General features: G+C 44.8%; 1 long non-coding RNA gene across 1 annotated transcript in view; it reads left to right on the forward strand.

Annotated features, from left to right (window-relative positions):
- Positions 1-829: 829 nt before the first annotated feature.
- The window catches only part of LOC137455747 (uncharacterized), a 28,358-nt gene continuing 15,707 nt past the window's right edge, over positions 830-13,480 (forward strand). Inside the window, exon 1 of the long non-coding RNA XR_010990890.1 lies at positions 830-854. This is a non-coding gene — a long non-coding RNA (uncharacterized lncRNA). The remainder of the gene's footprint in view (positions 855-13,480) is intronic.

Genomic DNA, 13,480 nt, shown 5'->3' on the forward strand with positions numbered 1-13,480 from the left:
GTGTAATTTGGCAGCTGAGCTCTTCCTTAAACACTTGGATCAGGGTGCTGGCTACACAGTAAATGATACTGTTAAAAAGTAGGTTAGTCAAATCTTCTCTTTCCTCATGTAGATGCCTGCATGAGGTTTTGCATCCATCTGAAGCTCCATGTGAGCAGGGAAAAAATGCTTCTCCTGCAGGCTGCAGCCAGGCAGGCAGGGCTGAGGCTCTCTCTCTCTCTCTGTGCCCTGCTAGCCCTCAGCACAGAGACTGATAGCTCAGAGTGAGGCAAGAACTTTGTTATTACCCACAGAAGACCCTAAGAGATGCCAATCAAGGGCCAGCTCCGTGCCTCTCAGCCTGCCTGGTGCAGAACTCCATGCTTCAGACCTAAGAGGTTGTGGTGCTTCTCCAGACAGCAGGTTGAAGTCCTGCTCTCTGTATCTCACACAGGGAGTTTGGCAGCCTTAAAGTGAGCCAAGTGCATGCCATGGACCTGATTCCTTACTGGCAGGCAAGAGAGCAACTGCTAAAACCATTGTCGATGCTCCCAGCAGTAACTCGAGCTCTGGTTTGCCAGTACAACGCAGAGATCTGCCCTCTGAAGGTGGTTGGAACTTTCTGCTACAGGTCAGAGCTGTCCCCCACCTAAGTCAGGTTTCCCAGACTGTCTGTGTCTGCCGTGAAGGGGCAGTTCTTGGGAGTCACTTCAAGACACACACCGCAAACCGGTAGCAAAGAGTTAACAGGACTGAGGGGCAGTCGCAGAAGGGTTGCTGGCCGTGGATGGATTTCTGCAGATCGGACCCCGAGAGGCTTTGCTGACCAGACCCCCCGAGAGGAGGTTGCAGAAGTCAGGCACCAGGATTCGGCTGTGAGTTTTTTCGAAGCGGTTAATGAGCAGGAAAAGTGTAATCAGACGATGTTTGTTGCAGAGTGCAGCACGGTTTAACTCTCGACAAGGCAGCTCTTACTCCTCTCTTACTCATCCGCTCCTCTGGGCTGGCCACTGTCACGACTGTCTCTTTGCAGCTCAGAGCACAGCGCAGACATACCCGAGGCTGTGCAGTCAGTAGGGGAAACACCCAGAAACGCCTTGCAGCTGGCCACAGACTAAATTGGGGGCCAGGAGGCTGCAGTTAAGCTCCAGAGCTTTTAAAAACTACAGTCTGGGATAAAGGTGTTTGGAATCTGGGATTCAGGTGCTTGATTAACCCCTTTGGGAGTGGGGACTTTGAAAAGAGAGGGTCCATGGAAGCGCTGGTACATGGTGGTCTATCACCAAGGGGCTAAGAAAGGGTAAAGCCAGCAGCTCATCGCCATACCAGCGCGGCAGGTACTCTTTTAAAGCAGCTTCGCTCTTTCCATACCTTGTAATAGCTACTTTCCCCCCCTAAAAGCACCTTTTCTAGCTTAACTAATTGCTTTTGTTCATGACGAATGGGCTCAGAAGTTGCATTTGCTTTGCTTGCAGTTACAGAAATGCTCAAACCCAACCCTCCAAGCGCTCATTTCTCTTTACCGGTTAAAACCAGGACCAACTTCTGAGTTCCGTGTTAAGAACGCGAATAAAAGTTGGTTCGGGGTCTAGACTGACATTTTAGGTGCCCAGCTCTACTCGGGTGAGACAATTTGGGGCTGGAAGACGTTGAATCCAGAAGGGCAGTGTTACCAAAGCTTTGTGTGGGGCAGCAGCTTTACCAAGGCGTAGTCTCCTGCGCCCCTGCCTCCTCTCTCGCTCTACTGAAAGCGCTCCCGAGTTGCACGGATCGGGCCCATCGCTGCTTTTGTCACCTCCAAATGTAGCCATCAGTGCCTCTCCAGAACAAACCCCTTGTTAACCCTTCCCTGCCCGACACCTTCTCCGAGCCTTCCTCCGATTCCAGGGAACTGAAGAGCCGGTAGTGGGAAGCTTCGCTGCTCGCTTTGGCTTAGTCCTTTCCAGACCATCTTGACTTAACTCTTTTTTTTTTAGTTTATTTTTGTCGCGGGAGGAGAGGAAGGGAAGTTTTCTCCAGCTCTGCTCCTGCCCTCCCAGTTCAACCCTTTGCCGTATTTGCTGGCGACGTTTCTTGCTAGTTTGCTTCCTTGGGGAGGGAGGGGGGCGGGAAGGGCAAGCCTGTGGCTTCACGGCACACGGAGCAGGGGCATCGAGGGCACAGGTAGCACAGGCGGCGATACCTCCTTTCCACAAGGACATACTAGTGAAGAACATGCACCACCGAGGCCTGATCCTGACTCTCCTCCTCTGCCTTTCTCTTGCTCTCCCTGTTGGACACCTAGCGGGTCTGAGGAGTTGAAAGCTAACTTCTAGCCCTGCTTTTGCTGGTGCCCGGGGTCCTGAGCCTGCTGGGGACCACAAAGGGCTGGGGTGCTTCTCAGTGTCCTGCTCAGTCTCTGCACCACAGACTTCTTTTTGGGTCCAGAGTCATTGTTGCATGAGGCTAAGCTGCACTGCTGACTGAAGGAGTTTAGGAATCCGGGGGGGGGGGGTGGGGGTGGGGGGTGTCAATAATCAAACCAGAGATTTCCAAAATGATTTTGTCCTGCTAAAACAGCTCCTGCAGACATCGGAGCTAAGACTCTCTCTGCTCTTTGCTGGAGGAGCGAGGAGTCTCTGCTGGCTATTTGGAAGTTAAATCCTACAGCCCCTAGTGAGCAGCCATGCATATTCATGAAAGCAATCTCAAGGAAGTCAGTAGGAACTTTTCCGTGGCTCGGGATTATTCCTAAGAGCACAGGCTGGTGTAATACAGCCCTGGTAGGACCTCTGCTTGCTCATGCTGCAAAGCTTCCTCTCTCACTACCTGCCTTTCAGAGCTACGTTGGGAAGGCAGCAACTAAAAAGTGCAAGTTGCAACTTTCTAGCTGCATCTTTCCACGTTCTCCATATATCCAACACGGTGAAGCATTTCCGAGGGGTTAAAACCCAAACCAAAGCCCACAAACAATAACAACAACAACAAAGACCTCGAGCTGGGGTTTTGCTTTTCTTGGGCATCTCCCGGAACCAGTTCTACAGCAATGAAAATCTCCAGGACAAGCAGCTTGACTCTCGAACTGCTTGAAACGAAATGTTGCTGAGTGCTCACGTTTGGGTTTGTTCGAAAGAGAAGAAATCAGGGGGTGGGGTTGGTCACAACCGTTTAGCAAACTGAACTGGGAAACCAGGGTGGTGGTTTTCATCCAGACCCAGAAGTAGCCAGAACCATTCAGAAGAGGTAACTCCAGAAGCTCTCAGAGCTCTGTTTGGATAATAGGCTCCTAACAAACATTTCCTTCACAACATTAGAAATCCCTCTTTTGGTTTTCTTTGGGGGTTGTTGTTGTTTGTGTGTGTGTATGTGGGGAGGGTTCATATGAAGAGAAATTTCCTACAGATCTTTTTGACCTCTGTAGTTACCTTAGGCAAAATATCTTCTCCCTTCTTTAATATCTTGCTCCAAATTATTATTTTTTTATCTGGGGTTTTAACAACAACAACAACAACAAAAATATCGAGGGGGAACTTGAGCTTCAGAGAGATCCTTTGCTGGTATAGATCAGAGAGATGGCAGGGGAGGTGGAGCTAGATGATCCTGGAGCTCCCTTCCAACCCTGACAATTCTACGATTCAATGGTTTTCAAAGGTTGGCATTCAGAGAGAGCTTCTCTTAATTAGCTGAAATTCAGACTTGAAGGAAATGAAAAATAAGAATAAATAAGAATTTAGGGAAACCACTCTGAAGACAAACAGCCATCAGAGAGAGAGAATTTCACTGGGCAGCTCCTCTTTGCTCTTCTTTTTTCTCTTTTCTTTTCTCTTTTCTTTTATCTTCTTTCCTCTTTTCTTTCCTCTTTCCTCTTTTTTTCCTCTTTTCTTTCCTCTTTTCTTTCCTCTTTTCTTTCCTCCTTTCTTTTCCTCCTTTCTTTTCCTCCTTTCTTTTCCTCCTTTCTTTTCCTCTTTTCTTTTCCTCCTTTCTTTTCCTCTTTTCTTTTCCTCCTTTCTTTTCCTCCTTTTCCTCTTTTCTTTTCCTCTTTTCTTTTCCTCTTTTCTTTTCCCTTCTCTTTTCCCTTCTCTTTTCCCTTCTCTTTTCCCTTCTCTTTTCCCTTCTCTTTTCCCTTCTCTTTTCCCTTCTCTTTTCCCTTCTCTTTTCCCTTCTCTTTTCCCTTCTCTTTTCCCTTCTCTTTTCCCTTCTCTTTTCCCTTTTCTCTTCTCTTTTATTTCCTTTTTTTCTTTCCTCTTTCCTCTTTTCTTTCCTCTTTCCTCTTTTCTTTCCTCTTTTCTTTCCTCTTTCCTCTTTTGTTTCCTCTTTTCTTTCATATTTTCTCTTTTCTTTCCTCTTTTCTTTCCTCTTTCCTCTTTTGTTTCCTCTTATCTTTCATCTTTTTTTCTTTTCTTTCCTCTTTTCTTTTCTCTTTTTGTTCCTCTTTTCTTTTCCTCTTTCTTCTCTTTTTTTTTTTACTCTTTTCTTTCCTCTTTTCTTTCTTCCCTCTTTTCTTTCCTATTTTCTTTTCGCTTTTCCTCTTTTCTTTCCTATTTTCTCTTTTTTCTCTTTTCTTTTTTCTCTTTTCTGTTTTTTATCTTTTTTTTTTCTGTTTTTTTATCTTTCATCTTTTCTCTTTTCTCTTCTCTTCTCTTTTTTTTTTTTTTCTCTTCTCTTTGCTCTCCCCTCTGCTCTCCTTTCTTTTCTCTCCTTAAGTGAATATTTCTACTCACTGAAAAAAAAAAAAAATCATTTTCAGAGAAGAGATTTTTCTTCTGTTACACCGTGGGAAGTTAGCCTCCCAGTCACCAAACTACTCCACAGCGTGCAGCTAAATGCAAAGCGAAGCAAGCTCAGTTATCCAATGTAGATCTGAAGACAAGTTATTTGTGAAATCTCTTTAGAGCAAGGGTGGGCTGTTTGGTACCCTCAGAAAGGGAAAAACTGAAGTGGGAATATTCTCTTCTTTGAACCAAAATTTTACCAGCTAAAGATTGTTGTTGCTTTGGGTTTTTTTTTTTTCCCCTGGATTGATTTCCTAACAGGAATTATTTGTAGATGAAGAGAGAGAAAGATAAAGATAGAGATAAAGACAGAGAGAGAGATAGAGAGAGAGATAAAGATAGAGAGATAAAGATGGAGGGAGAGAGAAAGAGAGAGAGAGAGAGAGAGAGAGAAAGATAGAGGTATATATAGAAAGACAGAGATACTTAACTTGTCAAATATGCCCAGAGAATAAGCTACCAAATGTATCTGGTCAAAGTTAGGAAAGAGCTGGATCTGGCATCCCATGGCCTGAGCCTATTCTCCTGAAATGAGTGCTTAAAAAAAAAGGAATAAATTCTATTTGGGCTTGCAAAGAGGCTAAATTCCGTGCCAGCTTGTGAAACAGAATTGATTCACTTAGCCCTCGTTCTGCTAAAGAAGAAAAACTTCACCATCTCTTTAATGCCAAAGCCACCTTTATTTTTTTTTTTTAGATTAAAATATAAGCATTTTTATTTTAATTGAGCTTAAAATCTAAGCAATTTTTGTGGTTTTTTTTTTTTAAGATTCAAATCTCAGCAATTTTAGACTAAAACCTAAGCAACAAATTTTTTTTCAGATTCAAATCTCAGCAATTTTAGACTAAAACCTCAGCAAACAATTTTTTAGATGCAAATCTAAGCACAGAGGAGCAGGAAAGTTCGGGGGGGAGGGAGGGAGGGAGGGAAGGATAAATCTTTCAGGTGGTTGCTATTATTAGCTGATAATTTGATACAAAGAACTCAGCCCAAATCCTCCACTGTTTTTTCACTGGGATGTTTTAGATTCTTCGTGAAGATATCTATCTGAAAAGAAAGGAATCAAACCCTGCCCTCAGCAGCATCACAGAACTGTCAGGGCTGGAAGGGACCTCAAGGATCATCCAGTTCCAACCCCCCTGCCCTGGGCAGGGACACCTCGCAAGAATAAAGGCAGCAATATGTTTTGGCAATTAAAACCGTCAGATCTTGCTGCTGGATCTGAAGCTGAGGTTGCTTAAGTCTGGAGATTCTAATGCCAGCAGGAGAAAAATCAAGCAAGGAGTTTGTGGCTTTCTTGGGCTTTTTAAAAGCTCTTTTATTATTTCTTTTTGGCATCAAGAAATTTCTTGTAAGAAAAGAAACAAATTTGGTCTTTCAGACATTTTAAAACAAACCCAAACAAGGTAACAAGACCAAAACCCCACAAAGCAAACCTGATCTTTGGTTTGCATTTGTTTGTGGTTTGAAATTTGTGGCTCAGCAAACACAGAGAATTAGAGGCAGCCTTTGACCAGGGGAAATTGGGAGAACGAAGAAAACTTTGGATTTGCACAAAAGGAAAATGAAGGCAAAGAATAAAGGGATATCAGTTTGGGAAGGTTCCTCGCTACTCTTGAGCTCCCTGGAGGGCAGATGAATCCCTGTGAGTTCCAGAGGAGGATTTTTTTCATCCTGAAACAAAAAAAAATATTTCTCCTTGAGAAGATTTGTGTTTGAGAAGTTCTGGGCTTTCCCCTTCTCTTTTGCAAGGAAAGGCAAAAGAAAGCAGAAAAAAATTGCTGTTGGCTTTTGTACCGAGGGGCAGGCACCAAAAACCCCAAACCAGACAGAAAGAAAGTCAGTAGATCTGTCCATTTGCTCCCAGTGCACAACTCCTCCTCCTCTGCAGGCTGAGATTTATTTGTATTTATTAATCTCGCTCTGAAATTACTAACAGGAGATTATTGGAGGAGCTTTGGGTTCTTGTTTTGTTTTCCCCCCCTTTTCCAAGTTAATTTACGTCAGGAGCTCCCTGAGAGCTTGAAGGTTCTCTGCCTTACAGCTGGCTGCAGCTGGAAAATGCAGCCCTGTCCACAACAATTAACCAAATATGTGGCTGCAGAGACAATTAATAGCAACGTTAATTGGTGCCGTTGAACCTTGGGAGGGGGCTGTGAGGGCTTGTCCTTTCTTAAAGCAGCCAGCAAGGAAAATAAACTGGGCTTAAAAAAAAAAAAGAAAAGAAACATAAACTGGGCTTGGAAAGAAGAGGAAAAAAAAAAGTTTCAACTCTTCTTTAAAATGTTTCTAAATCTCTAAATATAATTTGAGCTATATCTATTCCCCCCCCCCCCCCCCTTTCCCCTCCCTTCCTTTCATCTAGAGGTTATTTATAAACCTCCTTACGAGGAGAGATTTCTATTCACAGACCGAGCAGAGAGGTCAGCTGCAAAACCAACCCCCCCACACACCAGAAGTGAAAGCTTGCTTTGGAAGTTGAACTGAGACCGAGTTCATCAGTTTTGATTTTATGGGGTTGGTTTTTTAGCTGCAGAAAGAATCCCACAGGAAGCTTTAGCCCCACACCCCCTCCCCAGAATTTGAAGTAATTAATATGTATTAATTGCTTGATCCATCTGGCTGCAAGTTCATCCTTTGTATCTTTTCTTTTCTAGTTTCTGTTTAACATTCTGGCAAGTTTGGGGTTGAGGGTTTTTTTTTGGGGGGGGGGGGGGAATTTTAAGACTTCTAGAATAATCAAGAGGGTTATCCCTGCTGCTTTGGAACTTCCTAATATAGAAAAAAGAGTGGAGGGGTTTTTTTCCCCCTTTTTTTTTTGGAGGGGGGGCATGGAAGCCATTGAGAGAAACCTCTGGCCAAAGGAGATGCAGAGCAACCCTGCAATTGAAGTTTTAGAGCCCTTGAAGCAAGGGAAAGAGTTGAAAAGAACAAAAGCAAAGCAGAGAAAAGCCCCAGATCCTGTGGGGCTTACAATGCAAATGGGTTTTGGTTTTTTTTTTTAATGCCCACTGCAATTTTAGTGTTTGATTTTATTTTTGTTTGGCTTTATTTTTGGAGAGGAGGAAAAGGGTTTGCTCCCTTTGGGAATGTGCTCCCAGCCCAAAGATTCCCTTTAAAGCTCCTGCTGAGAGTTCTGCCACAGACCTCAGCTTTTCCAAAAGATTGGGCAGCTCCTGAAATTCAAACTGCAAGGGGGGACAAAAAAAAAATAAATACTAAAAGGGATATTTTCACATCCTAAGTTAAACCTAAATGTTTAGCTTGGCAAAGAATAACTTCGTGGATCTGCCACAAGGAGACCAAAAAAAATGCCTCTAAAATGACTGCTTTTATGTAGTTGTTAATTTCCTCCCCCCACCCCCCAAGCTAAAACAATTCTTTCCACAAAACTTTTAAACCACTGGGCATCAGGACAATAAAACTGCACCTCACAAACCCAAGGGGAGGGTCCAGGGTGAGCTGAAGTGGGAGCTGAGGGGCTCAGAGCCCTGGCAGCAGGTAAAACCCCCAGTGCCAGGACCGAAGCTCAACTCCTCGCACTCCCAATTTGCCACTTGAAATACCCCCTGAAACGTGAGTTTGCTGGCTGCAGCTGCTGCAAGGAAGCTTTCTGCTTTTCCAAAGATGTCTTCATAAAGCTTAAAGATGATGGTGGTGGTGGTGGTGGTGGGGAGGATGTTATTACATAGTTCTTTAATTAGAAAGCCAGCTCTGTAAGCCACAGTGCAAGCCCACTATGGCAAACAGAATTGATGTATTTACTAATAGGCTTCATTCCTTATTAATTAATTAGTGAACAGCTGGAGAGGTGAATATTAAAAACCCTCCAGAAGAAATTCAACAATACCTCTGGTTTTGGGGTTTGGGTTTGTTGGGTTTTTTTTTTTTTAAGGGAGGAGGGAATAATTGTTTCCTTCTCCTGTCACAGTCATTTTGCTCTCTAGAAATAGTACCAAATGAACTGAAAGGGTCAAACAGATTACTCCACATTTAATCTTCCCCCCTCCCCAAAAAAAAAAAGTTTCCCAAGATTTTTGTATTTCTATTAAAATAAGGCATTAAAATGATTCAAAACCATCCATTCACTTAAAAACTCCCAGGGATGAAGAATGGCAAATTAAGACATGATTGCTGCAGCAAAGCATTACTTTGTGATTTGATAGGATTTGGTTTGGTGGGGTGGGGTTGTTTTTTTTTTTCTCCCCCTTCTGTAGGACACCATAAAATCTCTGACAAAAAGTCCTGCAATCAAAAACTCCTCTTGATGACAGCCTGAGATGAGGCGAGGCAGGTACAGCAGCACTTGGAATGCAGCATCCTCTGTTGGGGCTGCAGCCTTAGAACCAGAGGAATTATCTGTGTTAGAGCATCACATTTTAATCTTTCCTTTTTTTCCCCCCTTGTTATCTAAATAGCAGAAATTAGGAATCTAAAGAGGAGGAATTTTAGCTCTCTACATTTCTATTCTATTTACCAGCACTAGCCCCAAGTTTCATTGTTGATACCTTTCAAACCAGAAGATCCAATTGCTTTAAAAATATATAGGTAGATATATAAAATCATCCCTCCTGTCAGGATAAGAATGAATTAATATAGCTTTCATTAATTGTTAATTTGAAGTTTCCCCCTCCCTTTTCTGTGTGTTTTTTAATCATTTTGTTTGTTCCTGGTTCAGTTTGGAGGAAGGGCAAAACCAGGACTCAGCTCAGTTGTATTTTCCCCCCAACTCACTTCAGATTCTCTGTTTCTGCACCAAAAAAATACCCAATAAAAAAATGGATGGGGTGAAAAGGCCATGGTGCAAGGGGTTTTAACTTAAAATATGCCATTAATTAAATGTATTTGGCTGGGTAATAATAATAATAATAATAAATTCAGCTGGCCTCAATATTTATCAGAGGTTTTATTACCTCTTAGTTTTAATGGTCACTATGCTTAGAGAAGGGAATGCTGTTGGAGCAAGCAGCCCTTGTGCTTTTCATGCTCAAAGCCACCACCCCCATCACCTTCACCACCTGTTCTGTTCTAAGAGTGCAGCAGATCCCTGCCTCATGCCATGGGGATCGAAGACAAGGCAGAAGGGCAGAAATGGGGAGCAAAAAGGTCCCATTAGGAGGCAGGGGAGAGCTGGGCTCAAAGTAGTGTTAAACCCAACTTCTTTTTTGGTTGCCAAACTCAGGGGTAGAACATTGCAATTCATAGAAAACCCTGAAGTGTGAAGATGTGAAATGGTAGAGGCTGAGGTAGGTAGATCCAGCCCAGAGGTGGGTGGTGCTGAGGGCTGGGCTCATGTGACAGCAGTGAGTGGTGGTACAGCAGCCTGACTCCATGTCCCTTATTAAGGGAGTTTGGAGCTGGGCTGTGGGTGAGCTGGAGGTGCAGGCTGAGCTTTGTAGCTGGGAGAGGAATCTGTCTCAGGCTAGTCCAGGTCTGTGGTACCCAGCTGCATTTGCTCCATCCTCCAGACACTGTGGGTCAGCAGCAGTGGTTTGGCTAAGTTCCAGCGTGCAGTGGAGTTTGCCTTATTTGAGTTGTGTTCATCAGAGTATCTCTGTCTATCATAGTCTGTATTTAGGGGGCTGGACCTCGTGGTGCTTCTGGCTGCTTGCTTAAGTGGAAATGAAACTTTAGGCATAGAGAGACACTACTTTATTTTTTTCCACTGTTTTTTTTTTATTTCCAAAGGAAAATCATTGTTCAGTAGCATGGGCTCCACGTGAAATTCATGATGGGTCACCCAGGTGCTGGTGCATTTCTTCTTCACCCCTCTGACAGGGAAAGTAGCCCAAAAGTAGAAGGAATCAGTGGCTGCCTTAAACTAACAACTGGGGAAAAGCAGGTGGATGCTGATAGATCCACATGCTGTCCAGGAGAGCTCCACCTGTGCCTCACTTCCCACATTTCATTGGAATTAAGAGGGTCTTTTTTTCACCTCTTTGAAGGTCATTCCCTGGAATTTCAGAGCTCACTGGATGCACACAGATGCGTGGTATGGGTCATGTTCTTCAACTGCAGGGTATGCAAGTGGGACACAAGCTCTGGAGGTTCAGTCCTAGCTGGGCTGTGTCAGTTACCTGTGCACTCCTCTTGTTTAGTTTGAGGAGAGTAAGAGAGTGAAGTTTGACTTAAGCTGTTTGAACCTTCTCTTCTGTTTGACTTCAGGCTCTAGAAGCTAACTGGGCCCCTTCCCAAAACACACAGACACAAAACCTGAGCAGAAACATCTCACCTTAATACCTGTGTGAAGTGGTTATGGATCAGGAGTTAAGTTCTTGGGCCCACCACCCATTTCTACAGACAGGTCTGTGATTAATTGACAGATCCAAATTTTCCTCTTCTGTGCCTTTGCCTTGGTTCCTGATTACTTTCACTCTGTCCAGGCAGCTGGGGGAGACTAAGTTGCTTATTAGCCCTGCCTGAAAGTCCTGCAGTATTTAGAACGCAAATGGAAGCCTTGGTATGAAAAACATTCAACCGTTAATGTTGAGGGGATCCAGAATGGTGTAAGACAGCAAGAAGCATCCCCAGGAAGGACTGACAGGGCTTCATTTGTCTCAAAATCTGTAGGGCCATTGGTGGAAGTTTGATAAAGCATTTGATTTTTTTGTTGTTTGGGGTTTTTTTTTCTGTGGTGGGAAAAGATCAAAGTCACCCCCAGAGCCTTTCAGAAAGCAGAACACCTCATTTGCTTCTCCTGGAAGACTGTTGGATTTTGTTTCCTTCCATTTAAGCTGTTATGTCATGCCCAGCACTACCAGAAAGACCCTCAACATGGTCACTGGTGCCAAGTGTGCTTGGCTGGTAGGCAAAGGCTGGACTTGGGGGCCAGGAAAGGGGTGGCTTTGGCATGTGTTCAAGTTTAGGTGGACCCAGCTAGGTTTGCAACCCATGGATATTGTGTTCTTGAGGGCTAGAGTATGGCTGCAGAGGGACTGTTGGCAAAGGCCTGCAGGGATAGGACGAGGGGCAATGGTTTGAAAAGAGTTGAGGCCCCATGCCTAGAGCTATTCAAGATCAGGCTGGACAAGGCTGTGAGCAACCTGCTCTAGTGGAGAATGTCCCTACTGCCTGCAGGGAGGTTGGACTGGGTGACCTTTGGAGGCTCCTTCCAACCCAAACTACTCTGTGTTTTCAGATGGTCCTCTTGAGGATAACAATGGCTCTTCTGGCCATCCTCTGTTGGTAGATGGTTCCTGACCTTCCTGAGCGTAAAATCATTAAGGCTGGAAAACATCTCCAAGGTCAACAAGACCATGATAGAAAGCAAAGCTTTCTAGCCAACCTTTTTGGACCAGAAGGTGTTAATGATTATGCTAACTGGTTAGAAGAGCAGGAGAGAGAGAGAGAGAATTCTAAGGGCTTTTTCCAAGCAGTTTATGGGGAGAGGCGAACGTTCTGCCTTTTGCCTGGGTGCCCTGCAATGCCAGAGGAAAGGTAGAGCTGAATAAAGTCTGTTCCTGTCAAGCTTGCTGTAGGAGAAATGCCATGCCATCTTCTTCAAGCTGCAACTGGGCAAGGGCCTTGGGAGTCCACCAAGCTGGGCTAAGAACAAGAAAACTGAAGGGCTGTTGGGCAGTAAGTTGTTTGCAGGGCTGAAGCCCTTCAATGATCTGCTTCAACAGAGCAAGCTCATCAGCTGTCTCCTTACAAGTCAAGGCCTTGAGCAAGCAGGTCCAGTTGGGAGGTGCCCCTGCTGACTGGAAGGGAGGTTGGAGTAGATGATCTCTCTGAAGTCCCTTCTAACCTAACCCATTCCATGGAAAGAAATGTCAGGTACCAAGGTGGTGATGCAGGGTGAAGCAATTGGAGGCTGCAGGATCTTTTAGCCATGCTGAGCACTTCTTCCAGCTGAGACAAGAGGTGTGCAGGTGCTCCCCAGCTTCCAGAAGGCCTCACGCTTGTGGTCTGCCAGGATCATGCCCCAAAGGGTCATCACTAGATGAAGTGCTGCTAGGTCATCAGGTCTGAGCCATCTTCTACCAGTCAGCCCATCACCAGGGAATGTCTTGCTGCTGGTTTTTGGGGGGTTCAGGTGCAGGATTGATCAAACTTTCTGAGTCCATGACCTCCTTTGGCTCCCCCTCTCTCTCTGCCACTCTCTTGAATTCTCCCCCTTTTCCTGTGCCAGAGACTGAGACTCTGTCATCTGCCTGACAATTCACCTTTCCAGGGAGACTTATCAGCTGGGTGGCTACTTAGATACCCAGAGGAACTCCTCAGTCCTTTGTTATCAAACAGTGCTGCTGAGCTTTGGTTTTCTGCGTGGTGAATCTCATCATGTCCTTTTGAAACAGAATACAGAGTTAATCAGGTTGGAAAAGACCTCTGAGATCAGCCAGTCCAACCTAGCACCCAGCACCATCTGATCAACTAAACCATGGCACCAAGGGCCTCATCCAGGCTCCTCTTGAACACCTCCAGGGATGGTGACTCCACCACCTCCCTGGGCAGCACATCCCAATGGCCAATCTCTCTTCCTGGAAAGAATTTCTTCCTCACATCCACGCCAAACCTCCCCTGGTGCAGCTCGAGACTGTGTCCTCTCCTTCTGTCACTGGTTGTCTGGGAGAGGAGACCAACCCCCACCTGGCTACAACCTCCCCTCAAGTAGTTGCAGATGGCAATAAGGTTGAGGAAACACTTCTTTAGCAGAGGTGGAGTTGCCACCTAGGGTTGAGTTCCTTAAGCAGCATAGGTTTAGAAGGTGACAGAAACCAGGTTGGTTGAACCTGGCTGCAGAGAAGGTC

This window comes from Melanerpes formicivorus, unplaced genomic scaffold, assembly GCF_026170545.1.
Source record: "Melanerpes formicivorus ecotype bairdi unplaced genomic scaffold, bMelFor1.0.p_v2 SCAF_108, whole genome shotgun sequence".
Lineage (NCBI taxonomy): Eukaryota > Metazoa > Chordata > Aves > Piciformes > Picidae > Melanerpes > Melanerpes formicivorus.